The sequence below is a fragment of the Octopus sinensis genome, unplaced genomic scaffold (genome assembly GCF_006345805.1).
Source record: "Octopus sinensis unplaced genomic scaffold, ASM634580v1 Contig17586, whole genome shotgun sequence".
In the NCBI taxonomy this organism is placed as follows: Eukaryota; Metazoa; Mollusca; class Cephalopoda; order Octopoda; family Octopodidae; genus Octopus; species Octopus sinensis.
The window spans coordinates 3,116-22,382 of NW_021835153.1; the positions used below are offsets into that span (position 1 = coordinate 3,116).

At 35.3% G+C, this 19,267-nt stretch overlaps 1 long non-coding RNA gene across 1 annotated transcript; it reads left to right on the top strand.

Annotated features, from left to right (window-relative positions):
- The first annotated feature begins 2,454 nt into the window (after positions 1-2,454).
- On the top strand, positions 2,455-18,216 carry LOC118761806. The gene is made up of 3 exons (XR_004997650.1): positions 2,455-2,532; positions 14,824-14,826; positions 18,134-18,216. It is a non-coding gene; the product is annotated as an uncharacterized LOC118761806 (long non-coding RNA).
- Positions 18,217-19,267: the final 1,051 nt, after the last annotated feature.

Here is a 19,267-nt window from a genome sequence, read left to right on the forward strand (position 1 = left end):
CAATTCGGATCGGATATTCTCTAACTCAGCCTCCTCCTCTTCCTCCTCCTCCCCACTCTCCTCTTCTTCTTCTTTTTCTTCTTTTTCTTCTTCTTCATCCTCCTCCTCCCCACCCTCCTCTTCTTCCTCCCGCTCCCACCCCTTCCCTCGCCCCCTCCCCTTGTCCCCTTTTTCTTCCTCCTCTTCCCCTTCCCCTTCCCCTCCTCCTTCTTCTTTCTTCTTCCTCCTCCTCCTCCTCCTCCTCCTCCTCCTTCATTATTAAGGGGGCTTTATCATTATTAAGCCAGTAAAATCGTTAGCGTGGAGACAAAGTCCGTCGTCATTGATTTTACGTCTTATACTTTTGGAGTTAGATAAGTATCAGTCAAGTACAGTGGGGTGGGATGGGTAGATGTAATCGACTTACTTCTGCCCCTTAAACTGCTGGATTTGTGTCAGAATTTGAAACATTATTATTATTATTATTATTATTATTATTATTATTATTATTATTATTATTGAGTGAGAGAGCAGTGCATGCCATCAAAGCGACACTGGGGTAAAATACACAAAGCCCAGTATACCCATCATGACTACCCTTCAGATAAAGGCATCACAACCATATGTGCACGACATGGTGATCTCATATCAAGATAAACAGCACATGACCTTGTAGGCGGGGCCCAGTTAGAATTTTCTTCTGGTCGAGTAACCCATCCGCTCAAAAGGTCCCTGAATAAGGGTTGTTCAAGGATGTTGAACGAAACACCCATGTTTCCAGAGGTGAATTATTACACCCCCCCAATCCCTTGCAACACATGGCTATGGTGCTTCCCCATTATTTCTGCTTGTGATCAGAGATGCACATATCGTCAGCCACTAAGGGACATGCTCAACTGGTTAAGGTCAAACAGCTTACAAGCAAATCTGTGGTATTGAGCAGAATATTTGCTGTAGCCCATCTATTATGCCAAGACAAAACAATGTACATGATATCACTTCCAATCAGTTAAGATCAGGAGCCATGAGAGCCACTGCCTGGTACTGCATCAGGGATTTATTATTATTATTATTATTATTATTATTATTATTATTATGAGTGAGAGAGCAGTTCATGCCATCAAAGTGACCCTGGGTAAAATATAGAAGCCAATATACCCATCATGACTACCCGTCTGATAAAGGTACACCAGGCACATGCATCACAACCATATGTGCACGACATGGTGATCTCATATCAAGATAAACAGCACATGACCTTGCAGGTGGGGCCAGTTAGAATTTTCTTCAGGTTGAGTAGCCCATTCCCTCAAACGGTCCCTGAATAAGGGTTGTTAAGGATGTTGAAAGAACCACCCATGTTTCCAGAGGTGACTATTCAAACCCCAAAGAATCCCCTCAACACATGGCTATGTGCTCCCCACTACTTCTGCTCGTGATCAGAGATGCACATATCGTCAGCACTAAGGGACATGCTCAACTGGTTAAGGTCAAACAACTGACAAGCAAATCTGTTGTATTGAGCAGAATATTTGCTGTAGCCCATCTTTTATACCAGACAAAACAATGTACATGATAACACTTCCAATCAGTTAAGATCAGAAGCCATGAGAGCCACTGCCTGGTACTGCATCAGGGCATTTGTATTATTATTATTATTATTATTATTATTATTATTTTATTAATCATAATATCATCTATCATAATCATCATCATTTTATATTATTATTATTATATTATTATTATTATTAGTATATTATTATTATTATTATTATTATTATTATTGTTATTATTCAGGTTTTATTTTTATAGCGTGCTTTCACTTCACTACCGAGCGCAGCTCTGTGTGCCTTGGTATGTGCTGTGATTTGTTGTGATGCTCTGATGGTTATTGTATGGAAAGACACCGGGGACGGAAAGACACGGGGACGTAACGTTTAAGGATGAAGAAGGAAAATACAGAGCTCCGAAATCTATCCACAAACATCGAAACAAGGACACCCTATGGAGCCAAGATTTACTAACAAAGAATTGGACTATATCCGAGTAAGTAATACGAATTGAATTTATTATTATATTATTATTATTATTATTATTATTATATTAATTATTATATTATTATTATTATTATTATTATTTATTAGATTATTATTATATTATTATTATTATTATTATTATTATTATATTGGATCTCTTCACATTTCAGAGCAGTTGAGAATGATTAAGCCTCACATGTGACATTGGGTTTTTCTCTTTACAGAAGGAAAATTTCTTCAAATTCCAGCAATTCCAACTGTACACGTTTTTGCTCCATTTATGCTCCATGATTCGCTAGTAAAGTATTTGAGAAGACAGTTGAATAAGTTCTTGGGGTTATCGAGTACTCTAATATTAACAGGTAATGGCAAAGTTTTTCTCGAGTCATGCTGACTCATAAGGGCCACTTTCCCGGTTTCCATGGTCCTGGAGGGGACTCCAGTTCGTCGCAGGATCTTTTGCCAGCTGAGTGGACTGGTGCAACGTGAAATGAAGTGTTTTGCTCAAGAACACAATGTGTCACCCGATTCAGGAATCGAAATCACAATCTTACAATCATGAGTCTAAAACCCTAACCATTAAGCCACGCGCCTCCACAATGTTAACAGGTACTTGTTAAGCTTTTTATTCATTCCACTCCAGAGGACGCTATGCTTGCTTTTGTATACAGGCTCTTTTTGATAGAAGACTGGCATAATCTGGGATCGATACACCAATAATAAACCATGTATTGACCCTTTTATTGCTTACGACTATGCCGATCAACTGAGTGACCTTGCTAAAATAATTTCCTTGATATGGTTGCGACGAAATCAAGACGTGTAAAGCGGGGAACCCTTCCTTATTATCATGGGTGGATTGCAAATGCATAAGAACAATCAGGTGCACATTTATGCTAAGATGTATAGTGTAATTTTAAGTTTATAAATTCATAGATATTGAAATGATGTTAAGCCCTCAAACGGGATTTTAAAGACTTCGTTATCAGGTTTCAACTTTGAATGCCAGAGTAATTTAACCCGCAGGTAAAACGCTTGCCTTTTTTGATGTTTATGATCGCTCCACCTCCTAAAAATAGCAAACAAACCTATCTTCCTCAAATCATATCCTGCTATTAAAAAGAAAAGATTGCTTTCGATAATTTGGTCATAGATTTACTGTGTCTAAAACAACAAAACGAAGACACAATGGGTAGAAAGCTTTTCACTTTTGGTGTTCCAGATTAGGGATGATCCGCGATGAAGCAATGACCCGCGATGACCCGCGATGTTGATGAATCAAAAACAACAACATATGATGTTTGTTACCATTGTGGCTGATATTGCCGCAGTTGTATAATTCCAGGTCACAACTGAAGTTGACCAAATCCGTAACGAAAGGCTTTCTTGCCGTGTCAATTCCGTCGTATATAATGTAAGACATAACACACTAAAAAAAAAAACAAAAACAAAAAACGAAAAAGAAACAACAAAAAAGAAACAGATTATCTATATTTACTCTTCCTCTTTAAATCGGCAATTTGATTGCCATGTCTAACGGGATCTGTTACAGTTGAGCAACAATTTCGAGGATGCTTCTTTAGCTCAATTTGTGAAATTTTAGTGCCACGATAGACTACGTCACGGATCATTATATACTCAAGATCCTTCCACATAACTAGTAAAAGGGTTTTACTTGTGGGCTCATATATGTACTCAACTAGTGTTAGCTTAAAGCAGACACCAACTACATGATTCATCTGTTGGTGAAAATTGTAATAGATCTTTTTTGATTAAATTAATCAACTCGCCATTGTTGTTCTTGTCGACTTCTTTCTTCTTCTTCTTCTTCTTCTTCTTCTTCTTCTTCTTCTTCTTCTTCTTCTTCTTCTTCTTCTTCCACTACCACCTCCATACCATCACCACCACGGCCGACGTCACCCTCCCTACCGCCGCCGCTACCACCGCCACCACCGCCGCTACCACCGCCACCACCGCCACCGCCGCCGCTACTACTACTACTACTACTACTACTACTACTACTACTACTACTACTACTACTACTACTACTACTACTGCTGCTGCTGCTGCTGCTACCGCTGTCACTGTTGCTGCTGCTGCTGCTACTGCTGCTGTTGCAGCTGCAGTTATGATTAAGCTTAATATCAAAATTATTTCGGAAAAAAAAAATTTCGAAACGAAAACATTATTAAAGAACGTACAAAAAAGTATGCATTATTATTGTTGCCGTTGTTGTTGTTGTTATTATTATTATTATTATTATTATTATTAAAACTCCAATATAATATATTTATTAATAATAGCCATGAAGTTTTGAGTTAATAATATTCTTGTAATTAATCTTGTTGTAGTATTTATTTTTAAATATAATTTTTGCTTGCTTGTTCTATTATATTCTTGTTTTTTTTTTTGGGGGGGGGGGGTTCTGTGCGTGTATATAATATAAAACCGTTTTATTATTCTCTTTACACATTTAATTCTACATATACCAAATTATGTAAAATATAATTTTAATGAAAACTTGAATCTGCCAAAAAATTTCTGTGAATAAATAAAAATGAATAGAAACCGAAATCAGAAAATAACGACGTTGTAGAAAAGATGGTGATTTACTCAATGTGAAGAAAAAGAGGCAACGAAAACCATAAAAAAAAAAATTAAAAAAGAAAAAATGAAATACAAATGAACATTGTTTGATATATGGCCTGTGTTTTCCGTACCATATGCAGCATGCCTCTGAAGTGTACATGTTATTTGCTTATATGCTTTATGTATGTATGCACGTATGTATGTATGTATGTATGTATGTATGTATGTATGTATGTATGTATGTATGTATGTATGTATGTATGTATGTATGTATATGCATATATGTATACTTGCATACTTATATATATGGACATATATGCACAGATATATGTAAGTACATATATATACACACATATTTGTATATATATATATATATATATACTTATATATATATGTGTGGATGTATAAATACGTATATATATATATAATATATGTATGTGTATATATACACATGCATATATACACTTACATATACATAAATATATATATATATATACATATATCTATTTATACACACATATATATGTATATGCATATATATATGTATTATATATATATATATATGTATGTATGTATGTATGTATGTATGTATATATATATATATATATATAGTATATAGTATTATATACTACATAATGAGTGTGTGTGTGTGCGTATTTACATTACGCTTATTTATTCAAATTCTCACCCTTTCCATCGCTCGCAATATTCTGTACCGGTGTGTCTTTTTTGCACACTCACACACACATACGCACACACACACACACACACACACACACACACACACACACACACACACACACACACCACCACACACACACTCATATACGCACACATGCCTTTTGTCTTTCATCCATCCATCCTTCTTTCCTTCCTTTCTTTCTCCCTTCCCTTCTTTTACTTTCTCTATTATTTCTTTGAAAACAAATACATTTTTCGAAAATAATTGAAAAAGAAAAGGAACGAAATAAAAATAAAGAAATAAGTGTAAAAAAAACAACAACAACAAAACCAATAAATAGAATTAAAAAATAATAAAACAAAATGATAAAAAAATAAAGGCTTGATTTCAGTTTACAAAAGCTGAATACGTGATTTAAACCATTGAATCAGTTTTATCGAAAGCAAAAATCTCGGCTTACAAAGAAACTGCTATATTTTAAGTAGATCATTATATATAGGTTAGATTTAACCTCATTAAGAACATCACAAATTTCATACCGCCATTAACGACAGCTTACAAAAGTGAATTTACAGTCTGTGTACGTATATATATATATATACATATACATACATACATACATATATATATATATATATATATATATATATATAATATATATATAATATATATATATATATATATACACACCATATGAATGAATCGTGGGGTATATATGAATGTGTGTGTATCTTTGAATATAGGTATAATGAGAAACAAACAGAAGAATGACTTTCATATATATATATATATATGTATGTATTTATGTGTATGTGCAAAACATTTTTTCTTATTTCGAAAAATCGTTTGATTAAAGCAGAATAGTCACCAAAAAAATAATAAGAAGAAATAAATAAATAAACGTAAACATAAAATAAAAGAAAAGAAAAAGCAATGTTTTTATTCCTATTACATTATATTAGTGAGAGACATACGTAAATAAATTCCTGCGTATACTTATATGTTTAAATGTAGGCACACACTCACACACATCGATATATATATATATATGCGTATATATGGATGGATGTATCTGTACACGCACAGATACATGCATACACATATGTATAGCTATAAGTATTATTCATTGTATATGAATATAAAACAAAAAAATTGTATATGAATAAAAGTTCAAAGGATAAAATGAAGTGAAAAAAAAAATAGAAGGAAAATTATTAATGAATAGTTCATTCTTTACTGCTATAATTATATTTCGAACAGAAAAAAATATTTTCAGCGTGCGCGCACACGCGTACACTTGTGAGAATATATACATATATATATATTCATATATACATATATATATATATATATATATTATATAATATATATATATATGAATATATATACGTTCACATACAAACTTATAGATATAGAGGTAAATCTAGAGAAAAATACGTACTGATACATACATATATATATATATATATATATATATATATATATATATATACATACGCACAGACAAATATATATATATATGTATATATATACATACATATATATATACATTATATATATATATATAATATCTATACACGTAAGTGGATAGACATCTCAAGATATACAAAAGGATATTCCTGTGAAAAATTAAAAATTATGGAAGTATATATATATATATATATATATATATATATATATATATATATATACATATACATATACATATATATACTCTGACGCACACACATATATTTATTTATTCAAAAACAATTTCTTTATATTGTATATTCGCACACATATTTTTTACCTTTCTATAGACATTGTGAATATACGCTTTTTGTTATATCGTATAATTGCGGGAAAAGCTTTTATAACGAATTTGTAATTGCAAAGATTATATTTGCAACCATTAAGTAGCGTTGGAGCCAATCATATACACACACCTATACACCTACAAGCATGTAGATAGGCATATACACACACATATACACTTACTCTTATACTTTGTTCATTAGAATAATGGGAGAGAATTTCTCGTTGATTTTTTGTTTGTGTATGTGAAGAGAGTGAGAGGGAGAGAAAGAGAGAGAGGAATGTAAAACCAGTAACAATAACAACAACAATAACAACACCACCACCAGCAACAATATTTTAACAATAGCAAGTGTTACAGGAAATGTTTCCGGATGCGCACGCATCTACCATTAAACATAAACGCAGTAGACATGTTTTAATTTTCTGCGTTTTTCGAATTTTACTCTTTGTCTTTCTCGCTCTCACTCGCTCAGTCTGTCTGTCTGTCTCTCTCTCTGTGTTTCTATTTCTCTATCTTTCTTTGTCTCTATCTGTCTGTCTCTCTCTTTAATTCATACATACATACATACATACATACATACATACATACATACATACATACATACATACATACATACATACATTCACTCGCTCCCACACAGAACCCAACTACACATATACACACATACAAATATGTACTTTATATTTATTTCACCAATTACTTACATCTCTATTGTTCCCAACACAATATCTAGTCTATAAGTATATGGTTTCAAATCAAAACTTGATAGATTGATCTTTCTGGCAGTTATTTATTCTACAATGAACAATATTCTAAAAGAAGAAAGAAAAAAAAAGACTCAAAATTTCTAACAAAAAACATAAATACACACACACACACGCATGCACGCACACACTCATACACGCACACTCTCTCATGTACGCACACACACAAATAATATTAATGTAGATTTAAAATATAATAAAACAATAATAAATTTTCAAGTCAATATTCGATATAGAAAAGCAAAAAAACAAAAAAACAAAAGACAAAAAAAATGAACAAAAAACCCAAATATAATAAAATAAATTAATAAAAAAAATACTTAACACAACCGCCCCACTCTGCTCTTTACTAAGTTGCTTATTCGAAATCAAATTTAATTATTGATTCAACAACAAATATGTCCAGATCAATGATTGTAAAACGTCAACGCAATCAACGAATGTTGAAAATGTCCGTTACTCGACTTAAGATTAGCGAGATCGATTAATGAGATCGACTTTTGTCGTTGTTATGAGGCAGTGAAGCATTGAAAAATATACTTAATACGAATCAGTAAAGAAGCCTTCAAGCCTAAGATGAATGTCTTTATTTGGTTAGGTTGTTGTTGTTTAGTACTAAGCTAAGAGAATTATGACCAAAGGTACACCTGCAATGGCCACCCTGTCTTCTATTTCAGACATAATGTATCTAGGACTATATTTTCTAGTGTGTCTTCCCATTCTGTTTTGAAAGACGGTATAGTCATAATTTGAGGAAGAACTTTGTCTTCTATTTTTAGCAGGTCGAATAATCACTTGAGTGCTTTCTCTGCCCGATCAGCTTGAAAAAGACTTATCATACCATGGACAAAGGGAAACAGTGGGTAATGTAGGCCTAGACGCACAATGCCTGAAGAAGATAATCTACGGTAAATCTTCAGCTGTGAGTTTCCAGTTGGAACTCCGCATTTTTGGTAGCATTAAAATGGTATGAATTTGATACGAATGGGAACATAAAATAGTTTATGATTTAGACACAAACCTATCAAATACGAGGGGCAGTTGTCAGTTGACATTATTGCTCCGAGTATTTAGTGTATTATATTCTATCGCCATCCGACAGATGAAGAGCAATCCTATATATATATTATATATATATATATATATATAATATATATATATATATATATATATATATATATATATATATAATATATATATTATATATATATATATATATATATATATATATATATATATAGATTGTATGTATATCCTCGTTTATATAGAAGATCAAGAATAAAATCACAGATGGGAAGTAAAAAGAGAGCGAACTCGCAATACAGCGAAAAAGTATGAAAAATGGAGTCCGGACTGCCTTATATACAAATAAATACGATAAATGCTCATGCAGAGAAAAATCAAAATGTCCTTTGATGAATCTCTGTATGAGTACAAATCTTGTATATAAATGTACCGTGCACACAAGGGGAGGTCTGTATGTTTACATTGGGTAGACGGTTGATTCATTTAAGAATTGTTATCATAACCATGTCCCTAGCTTTAAGAAATTAATAAGAGACATTCAACATCTTTGGCCGATTTTGTATGGCGACTGAAGTAGGATAAAATGAGGTATAGCATAACTCGGTCCATAGTAAGGCGCGCGAAACCATACAATATAATTTCCAGGAGATGCTGTCTCTGCTCCGAGGAATCCCTGTCTGTCATTAATAGAATTTCTGACCGCCACTCGAGATGCTTACACACATATAAATGTACTTTCGCACCGTTAGCATAATCTAATTTACTTTAAGGTATGGATAACTTTTTAAGTTTACTTTTAACCTCCCCATTCTTACAAATACCAAGTACATAGTTAGCTAGCTTTGTGATCATGAGTGCACCAAACCTCACGTATGCATAAGCTCACATTTTCGCGGATGCTTGTATGGGCGTGTGTACTAGCGCCATGCCGCTTGCCCGAGGGCGTTTATACATCCATATTTGTTGACGGTTATTTTTAATACTTTTCTCGTTGTATTCCGTGTTCATTTCTCTTTTTTTCCCATATGTGATTTTATTCTTGATCTATATAAATGAAGATATTACCTCCATCTGGCTTTTTCTTTCTATAAAATAATGTTACATTGCGGAACTGTTATTTTAACAAGTTGTATCTATTTATCATCCGAAGAGATACATCTGCACCGCCGGATGCTCCTGAACCAGTGTTGAGTGCCCCACTCAAGAGGTATCGATGGTAGATGTGTCGAAACGATTGTCGTGATTAACAAATTCTCGTAAATTCCATCTTCCGTCTTTCATTTGCCATTTATATAACGTTCAATGTGAAAGTGGCCCGTGATTTACCAGCAAGCTACCAGGTGTAAACCATTCGTTTCATTATCCAATATATATATTATATATCTATATATATATATATATATATATATATATATATATATATATATATATATATATATATATATATATATATATATATAATATATATATATATATATATATACACGAGCAAAACGCCCCGTCCAATGGATGGTGCTGAATTATATCTGCTGAATAACAGTAACAATATAATGCTTTCAAAAGGTAACAATAGTACGTTCGGAGTTCAAATTCCACCGAGGTCGACTTTGCCTTTCATCCTTTCGGGCTCGTTTAAATAAGAACCAGTTACGCACTGGGGTCGATGTAATCGACTTAATCCGTGTGTCTGTCCTTGTTTGTCCACTCTGTGTTTAGCCCCTTGTGGGTAGTTAAGAAATAGGTATTTCGTCTGTCTTTACGTTCTGAGTTCAAATTCCGCCGAGTTCGACTTTGCCTTTCATCCTTTCGGGGTCGATAAATTAAGTACCAGTTACGCACTGGGGTCGATGTAATCGACTTAATCCCTTTGTCTATCCTTGTTTGTCCACTCTATATTTAACCCCTTGTGAGTAGTAAAGAAATAAGTATTTTTCCCAATTCCACCGAGGTCGATTTTGCCTTTCATTCTTTCGGCGTCGATAAACTGAGTAGCAGTGAAACACTTGGGTCGACGTAATCGACTAGTCCCCTCCCACAAATTTCAGGCCTTGTGCCTATAGTAGAAGGTATTATTATTATTATTATTATTATTATTATTATTATTATTATTATTATTATTATTATTATTATTATTATTATTCTATGTTTGACTTTTGCTTTATGTCTGTACAAGTTGGCTCCAAGTCTCACCCAGAGACCTCAAGAGACAACAGGTTGGAAGTTCTGTGCCATATATTTGGGGTTTTTTTGTTTTTTTTTGGTGTTGTACTAGTGAATGTCTAATACATAAAAAAAAAATAAATAAATAAAAAAAAAAGTTTGTTTTAAACATTGGGATTACATAGAGAGTATTTTGCGTAGGATATGAGCAGTTCCCATGAGCACTATCTTTTGAATTTCTGCCATTTCGGGGTTTCCTGGTATCTGAGTTAGGTAGCAACCAGTCCCTTTCGCTATCATTCCCAGGGCACCTATGACAACAGGTATTGTTTTAGTCTTCAGCTTCCACATTTTGCTGATTTCTATTTCAAGATCTTTATATTTGCTCAGTTTTTGGTAGGTCTTAACAGATACGTTTATATCGATTGGGACAGTCATATCAATGAGGAGGCATGTTCTTTGTCTGAAGTCTTTCAATATAATGTCTGGCCTATTTGCATCTATCTTCCTGTCAGTTTGAATGGTGAAGTTCCAGAGGAGTGAGATGTGGTCATTTTCAAGCACAGGAGGTGGATTGTGTTCCCACCAGTTTTTTTCATGGGGCAAATCCAGGTTTTTGCAATTTTTTTTTATTATTATTATTATTATTATTATTATTATTATTATTATTATTATTATTATTATTATTATTATTATAATTATTATTATTATTATTATTATTATTGGCTTCAAGTTTTGGCAGAAGGCCAGCATGTTCGACGGAAGAGGGCTAAGTCGATTAGATCGACCCCTGTGCTCTCGAATGGTACATAATTCATTGACCCTGCAACGATGGAAGGCAAAGTCGACTTCAACCGAATTTGAACTCAGAACGTAGCGACGGACGAAATGCCGCCAAGCATTTTGCCCGGTGTGCTAACGATTTTACCAGCTCAACGCCTTAATAATGATAATGACTGTGATCATTATTATTGTTATTTTCGTTTTTCACCGTCCCCTTCAAATTATTTCAATATTCTTTTCTACGCCAGGCAGAAGTCTCAAAATTTTGGGAATGGAGGCCAGTCGATTAGATTGACTTCAGTACGTAACTGTTGTTTAATTTGTTGACCCCGAAAGGATGAAAGGCAAAGTCGACCTCGGCGGAATTTGAACTCAGAACGTAGCAGCAGACGAAATACCTATTTCTTTACTACCCACAAGGGGCTAAACACAGAGAGGACAAACAAGGGCAGACAAACGGATTTAGTCGATTACATCAACCCCAGTGCGTAAATGGTACTTGATTTGTCGACCCCGAAATGATGAAAGGCAAAGTCGACCTCGGCGTAATTTGAACTCAGAACGTAGCAGCAGACGAAATACTTATTTCTTTACTACCCACAAGGGGCTAAACACAGAGAGGACAAACAAGGGCAGACAAACGGATTTAGTCGATTACATCAACCCCAGTGCGTAACTGGCAGAAACGTTAGCACGCCGGGCGAAATGCTTAGCGGTATTTCGTCTGCGTTACGTTGTGAGTTCAAATTCCGCCGAGGTCAACTTTGCCTTTCATCCTTTCGGGGTCGATAAATTAAGTACCAGTTACGCACTGGGGTCGATGTAATCGACTTAATACCTATGTCTGTCCTTGTTTGTCCCCTCTGTGTTTGGCCCCTTGTGGGTAATAAAGAAATAGGTACTTGATTTATCGACCCCGAAAGGACGAAAGGCAAAGTCGACCTCGGCGGAATTTGAACTCAGAACGTAGCGGCAGACGAAATACCACTAAGCGTTTCGCCGCCTTAACAATGATAAAAACTGTGATCGTTACTATTATCATTATTCTCCACTGTTCCCTTCAAATTATTTCAATATTGAAATTTAATTCGTGTGCGTGCTGAGAGCGGTGTATTCCGATATTTTCTTCCCTACCTCCCCTACTCAATTTCTGGTTCAATCCAATTTCTCTTCACTTAAGTCATTTATGCTCGAGGCGAACAGCATAAACGTTACTACGTCCCATTTTCTTTCTTTCACCTTCCTATACAAAGGGGCTTTGCAACTAGTTACCCCTCCTCTTAACAATACAAGAACAAAAGGAATCAATATTGAAATGTAATTATTCATTGGTTGTATTTTAATACATATTAAATGATATTTTAAATAGTATATATATTTTTTATCGCAATTTCTATATTTTTATTTCCCTTCCAATTATCTATCTATCTATCTATCTATCTATCTATCTATCTATCTATCTATCTATCTATCTATCTATCTATCTATCTATCTATCTATCTATCTATCTATCTATCTATCTATCTATCTGTCTGTCTGCCTATCTAGATCTATCTATCTATCTGTGAGGGCGCGTGGCTTAGTGGTTAGGGCCTCGGCTCTGATCGTAAGGTTGTGAGTTCGATTCCCGGCGACGCGTTGTGTCCTTGAGCAAGACACTTTATTCACGTTGCTCCAGTCCACTCAGCTGGCAAAAATGAGTTGTACTTGTATTCAAAGGGTCAGCCTGTCACTCTCTGTGTCACGCTGATTTTCCCCGAGAACTACGTTAAGGGTACACGTGTCTGTGGAATGCTCAGCCATTTGCACGTTAATTTCACGAGCAAGCTGTTCCGTTGATCGATCAGCTGGACCCTCGTCGTCGTAACCGGCGGAGTCTTTATCTATCTATCTATCTATCTATCTATCTATCTATCTATCTATCTATCTATCTATCTATCTATCTATCTATCTATCTACAACTCTTTCCTTCTTGCTCTCACGTTAAATTATAGTTTTCATTCCCTTGTTCTCTCTCTCTCTCTGTATATATCTACACACACACACACAAATACATATGCACATACGTATAAACACCTAGTATACACACTCATGCACACGTACTCACACACACACACGCGCGCACACACCGTACTTTTACTTTCACTTTCATTTTTATAACTTTCGTTTATATTTTCTTAATCTCTTTTATGTCCATGTCTATTATTTCCTCGTTATTTCTCTGCTTCTCTCACCCCTCTTACACATACACACACGCACACGCACACACACGTACATACACATGCACACACACACACACACACATACACACACACACGTACACACACACACACACAACACACACACACACATACATGTTACACACACGTAAAAAGTCTCTCTCTTATCTACTTTGCTTCCTTTTTGCGGATTTCAAGGTTTTTCAGTCAATTGTTTCATCGCTTTCTTCTCCCCCAAGTATTCTTTGCCCCTCACTGTCACCTTTGTCGCTCTCTCACTCTCTATTCGCTTTCCACCTTCAACTTTTCTTTCTTTCCCTCTACGTATCTCTCTTTACTCGGTTTATATTCTCCTCCTTTTCTTCGCAGATATATACATATTTACATACAAACACACACACACACATGTATGCATACATACCTTCATATATATTGCATATGTTTATTTATATGCATGTATGTGTATGCATCTGTTATGACTGTGAGGTAAGAAAATTTCTTCGCAACATAGTTCCAGGTTCAATCCCACTGCGTGGCACCTTGGGCAAGAACCTTCTGCTGTATCCCCGGGCCGACCAAGGACTTGTGAGTGAATTTGGTTGACGGAAAGTGAAAGAAGCCCGTCGTACACACACACGCACGCACACTTACACGAAAATCTTATGCGTGTGCTGGTGTGTTTACGTCCTAGTAACATAGTAGTTCATCAAAAGTGGCCGATACAATAAGTACTAGGCCTAACAAAAATAAGTCCCAGGGTCGATTTGTTCGACTAAACCCCTTCGAGGCGGTGCTCCAGCATGGCCACAGTCAAATGACTAAAACAAATAAAAGAATATATATAATTTCGTTGCTGGCTGCATCGACAAAAATGTACTCCAAAATCTGAAAAATAAATATTTATAGGCGCAAGAGTGGCCGTCTGGTAAGAAGCTTGCTTACCAACTGCATGGTTCCTTGTTCAGTCCGACTGCGAAACACCTTGGGCAAGTGTCTTCTGCTATAGCCTCGGGCCGACCAAAGCCTGTGAGTGGATTTGGTAGACGGAAACTGAATGATGCTCGTCGTATATATATGTGTGTGTGTGTGTATGTGTGTGTATGTTTGTGTGTCTGTGTTTATCTCCCCACCATCGCTTGACAACCGATGCTGGTGTGTTTACGTCCCCGTAACTTAGTGGTTCGGCAAAAGATACCGATAGAATATGTACTAGGCTTGCAAAGAATAAGTCCTGGGGTCAATTTGCTCGACTAAAGGCGGTGCTCCAGTATGGCCGCAGTCACTGGCTGAAACAAGTAAAACAGTAAAAGAATAAAATAATAATTGTATACACAGGATTTAGATTCGAGCTATTAGTTCCTATTGTGAAAACACTACGACTGTCAAGCTTGAAGAAATGAGTTGTGCAGTTGATCTTGGAATGCCTGTGATAATATTATCAATCGCAGGTCACACAGGTGTCCACTCAAAGTTGTAACTGCCGAGACCCAGAAACTTATCCACTCAACCAAGCATGCATGATTACCTCAGTGGTTTATGAAATTGAAGTCACAGCAGTGCTCCGAAAGAAAATGTACATTGGCATATGTAAAAGTGGTTTAAAAAAAGACTCGCTAACCACTAGTTTTTTTCCGTGGATAAAAAGGAAGACATGAAGTTAGTCAACCATAATTGGGGCCTGAAAGCCAACTATACCTCACCTAAGGTACCTGTAATATTCTCATTTGATGTAGAGGAAATAGTAAGCCAAACTAGTACAGTTTACACTTTTCTCCTCATTTCACAACTACATTGGAACTTTTATCGTGACCACCCTCCAACCCTATATCCTTTGAGATACTAGGTCAAGGCTCTTTTTTCATCTCATGCATATTCCTGGCATACAGCTTCCAATTACTCAGAAAGAAAGATTGTATAATTTTGGAAATTCTGTCTCACTGTGAACCAGTGAGACACTCTTAAGACTTATTCAACATAAATAACAAGGGACTTACTGGAAGTACGAACAACATCGCAGGAAGTATGTCTCCTTGGAATATACCTCTGCTATACAATAATTCCCTCGACTATCGCAGGTTTTGCAATCCCCCACCCTCGCGATAGGTGAAAATCCGCGAAGTATATATATATGTTATGCATGTATGTTGGTATCAGTCAATCAATCATTCTATCTATACTGATTTAAAGTTTTGGCACATGGCCAGCAATTTTGGGGAACGGGTAGTCGATCAGATCGACCCCTGTATTGAACTGATACTTATTTTATTGACCCCTAAAGAACGAAAAGACAAGTCGAGCTCGGCAGAATTCGAACTCAGAACATAGAGATGGACAAATAACCGCGAAGAATTTTGTCCGGTGTGCCAACTCGCCGCTTTGTCTATCTACCTAGATTAATGCCTATATGATAGTCATAAATACAAACATTTTTTTTCACACTCACTAACATTTATTCGAATTCAAACACACATATGTCGATGGATTTATTTACGACAATTTTTATTTGTTTGTGCGTTCTAATCTAAACCATTACGAAGATAAAATTTCACAGATAAATGAAGATAACTCGAGATTCTTAACCGACTATAAATATTTAATGCATGATTTATTTACTTGTGTTATATGGCACGCGAAAATTTCGTATTACAGTTTTTAATGTCTACACAATAATATAGTAACGACAAATTACTGTTGAATTTTTTTTCCTATTTTATCCTTTGTTGTAACGAAAGACTAAACTTAATTCCCTTCATAAGCAATAGTGCGATATAAGGGCCGACGTTTACTATTTCAGGAATCTCAAACGAGAAGCAGCTGAAAAACAAATATAATGCGGTATAGCGTCATTCCTGCATAATCTTTTGTTTTAAAAGCTTCATATTATAATTTCTGTTTTTCTTCACGATATATTGTAAAGCAAATCTGGGAAACTTTATCATCCGTTTCAAAAGATATTTACGATGAAAAGAAGATTAACCGCTTATTGCGCCTGTCTTATGTTCAAATTGCCAGATCTGGCTTCTCAGATATACCTTGCAATTTCATTCTGAAAATAAACAGTTAATAAGACAATTACATTGTCGAAACCTTGACACTACGTGGCAAAGCATAATTAATCCAAATTAATGTGAATAAATAAGCAATACACCTAACGTGTAATCTGGATGCTGAATGGTAGCTAAGTACGCAATGTAAGCTTATAGAATGATTGACTATCAAACACACCCATCTATATGCTTGTACTACAATACGAGAGAGCGCTGAAAAGTACCTGGCTTTAAGGGTATCGTGAAAGGCTTGGTTGGAGGCCAATCCTTCCGAGTTCTTTTACAGGGCTAAAAAAAACTGAAGGGCTGCTGCAGTAAGTGAAAGAATCTGAGAAGGGACTATGTTGAATAAAATCATAATTAGTTAATCCTTCTGTATTTTCTTTTACACAAAGCAGGGGACTTTTCAGCACCCCCTCGTACTTGGGATAGTGCATCACAAGAATAACAGCAGGGCATTGCCCGTGTTAATACATACGCCACAGAATCCGGGAAACCGGCTTTATGAGCCTAGGGCCCAGGAAGGGCATTTGATCCTTTATTTTGACTCAGTTAATTGGTTTACAATAGGATATTCTATGATCTTGATAATATCTCGATTGCCATGAATGCAGGAATAGATTATAAATGTTGTTCTTTTATATATATTTTTATTTTCATTGGCGTAGGAGTGACTGTGTGGTAAGTAGCTTACTTACGAACCATATGGTTCCGGGTTCAGTCCCACTGCGTGGCACCTTGGGCAAGTGTCTTCTACTATAGCCTCGGGCCGACCAAAGTCTTGTGAGTGGATTTGGTAGACGGAAACTGAAAGAATCTCGTCGTATATATGTATATATATATACATGTATGTGTGTGTGTGTATATGTATATGTGTCTGTCTCCCCAACATCGCTTGACAACCGATGCTGGTGTGTTTACGTCTCCATAACTTAGCAGTTCGGCAAAAGAGACCGATAGAATAAGTACTAGGCTTACAAAGAATAAGTACTGGGGTCGATTTCCACGGCTCAAAGTTAAATGAAGTGTTTTGCTCAAGAACACAACGAGTTGCCCGATCCAGGAATCGAAACCACAATCTTACGATCATTAGTCCAACAGCCTAACCACGAAGCCACTCACCTCCGCTTAATCCATATATAGACACATAAATATATTATACACACATACACACAAATATATCTTTGTAGGTTTGACTATATGGAAAAAAAATATAAGTTGAAATCTTTTATTTGCCGAGACGGAATTTGAACTTGAGCGCTGGCTATTTAGGTGTAAACTCCACTACAGGCGAATAGGTATCAGTCAAGTCCGGCTGTGTTTTATTTCCGCTCTAGTTTGACTTTCCAGGTCGCCACATGAGATCACTTATAAGTTGATGTTTCAGAAATCGTGTTAGATATTTAATTAGGAAGTGTTATTTCTAAATACTATGCTTGAGGACATTCTTACAGTTTATCTCGTCTGACCCCCGCCAAGGTTTGTTAATGAAAAAGACGGACAGATAATTAATTTAAACTGACCAAAGATTTATGGACTCTTCATGTAATTATTCTAAATCAATGTTTAGCGAGCGAAAGACAGGCTAAATTCATAACGGTTCAAAGCGTAAGTTCTGAACCAATTCCGCTGGAGAGTCTTGCTTTCGTATCCTATCTTGTTCATTAAACTGCTACGGGACTGTTGCAAAAAAGCAGAGGTGTCGAACAGCTGGAGCCTTAGATAACCGTTACTAGAAAAAGGTTTCAATATTCGACTGTCGTAATTTTTTCTCAAACTTTATTCAATTTTACAGTTTCACTTCATTTACATTTGAAATATGTCTCAAAGTTTCAATATAGTATAGTGTTATAGTTTAGCCCCAGATAAGCCCAGCTCGAGCGTTATACATAGTAAATTTCAGCAGTACAGAGGAATCTGCAATGATATTGGCAAAGGTATGAAAGCCACAACTTCCTTTCTGTCACATTTCTATCTATATATCAATCAATCTATCTATCTATCTATCTATCTATCTATCTATCTATCTATCTATCTATCTATCTATTATCTATCTATCTATCTATCTATATGTATATATATATATATATATATATATATTATATATATATATATATATATATATATATATATATATATATGGTAAATGAAAGACGGAAGATGGAATATACGAGAGTTTATTAT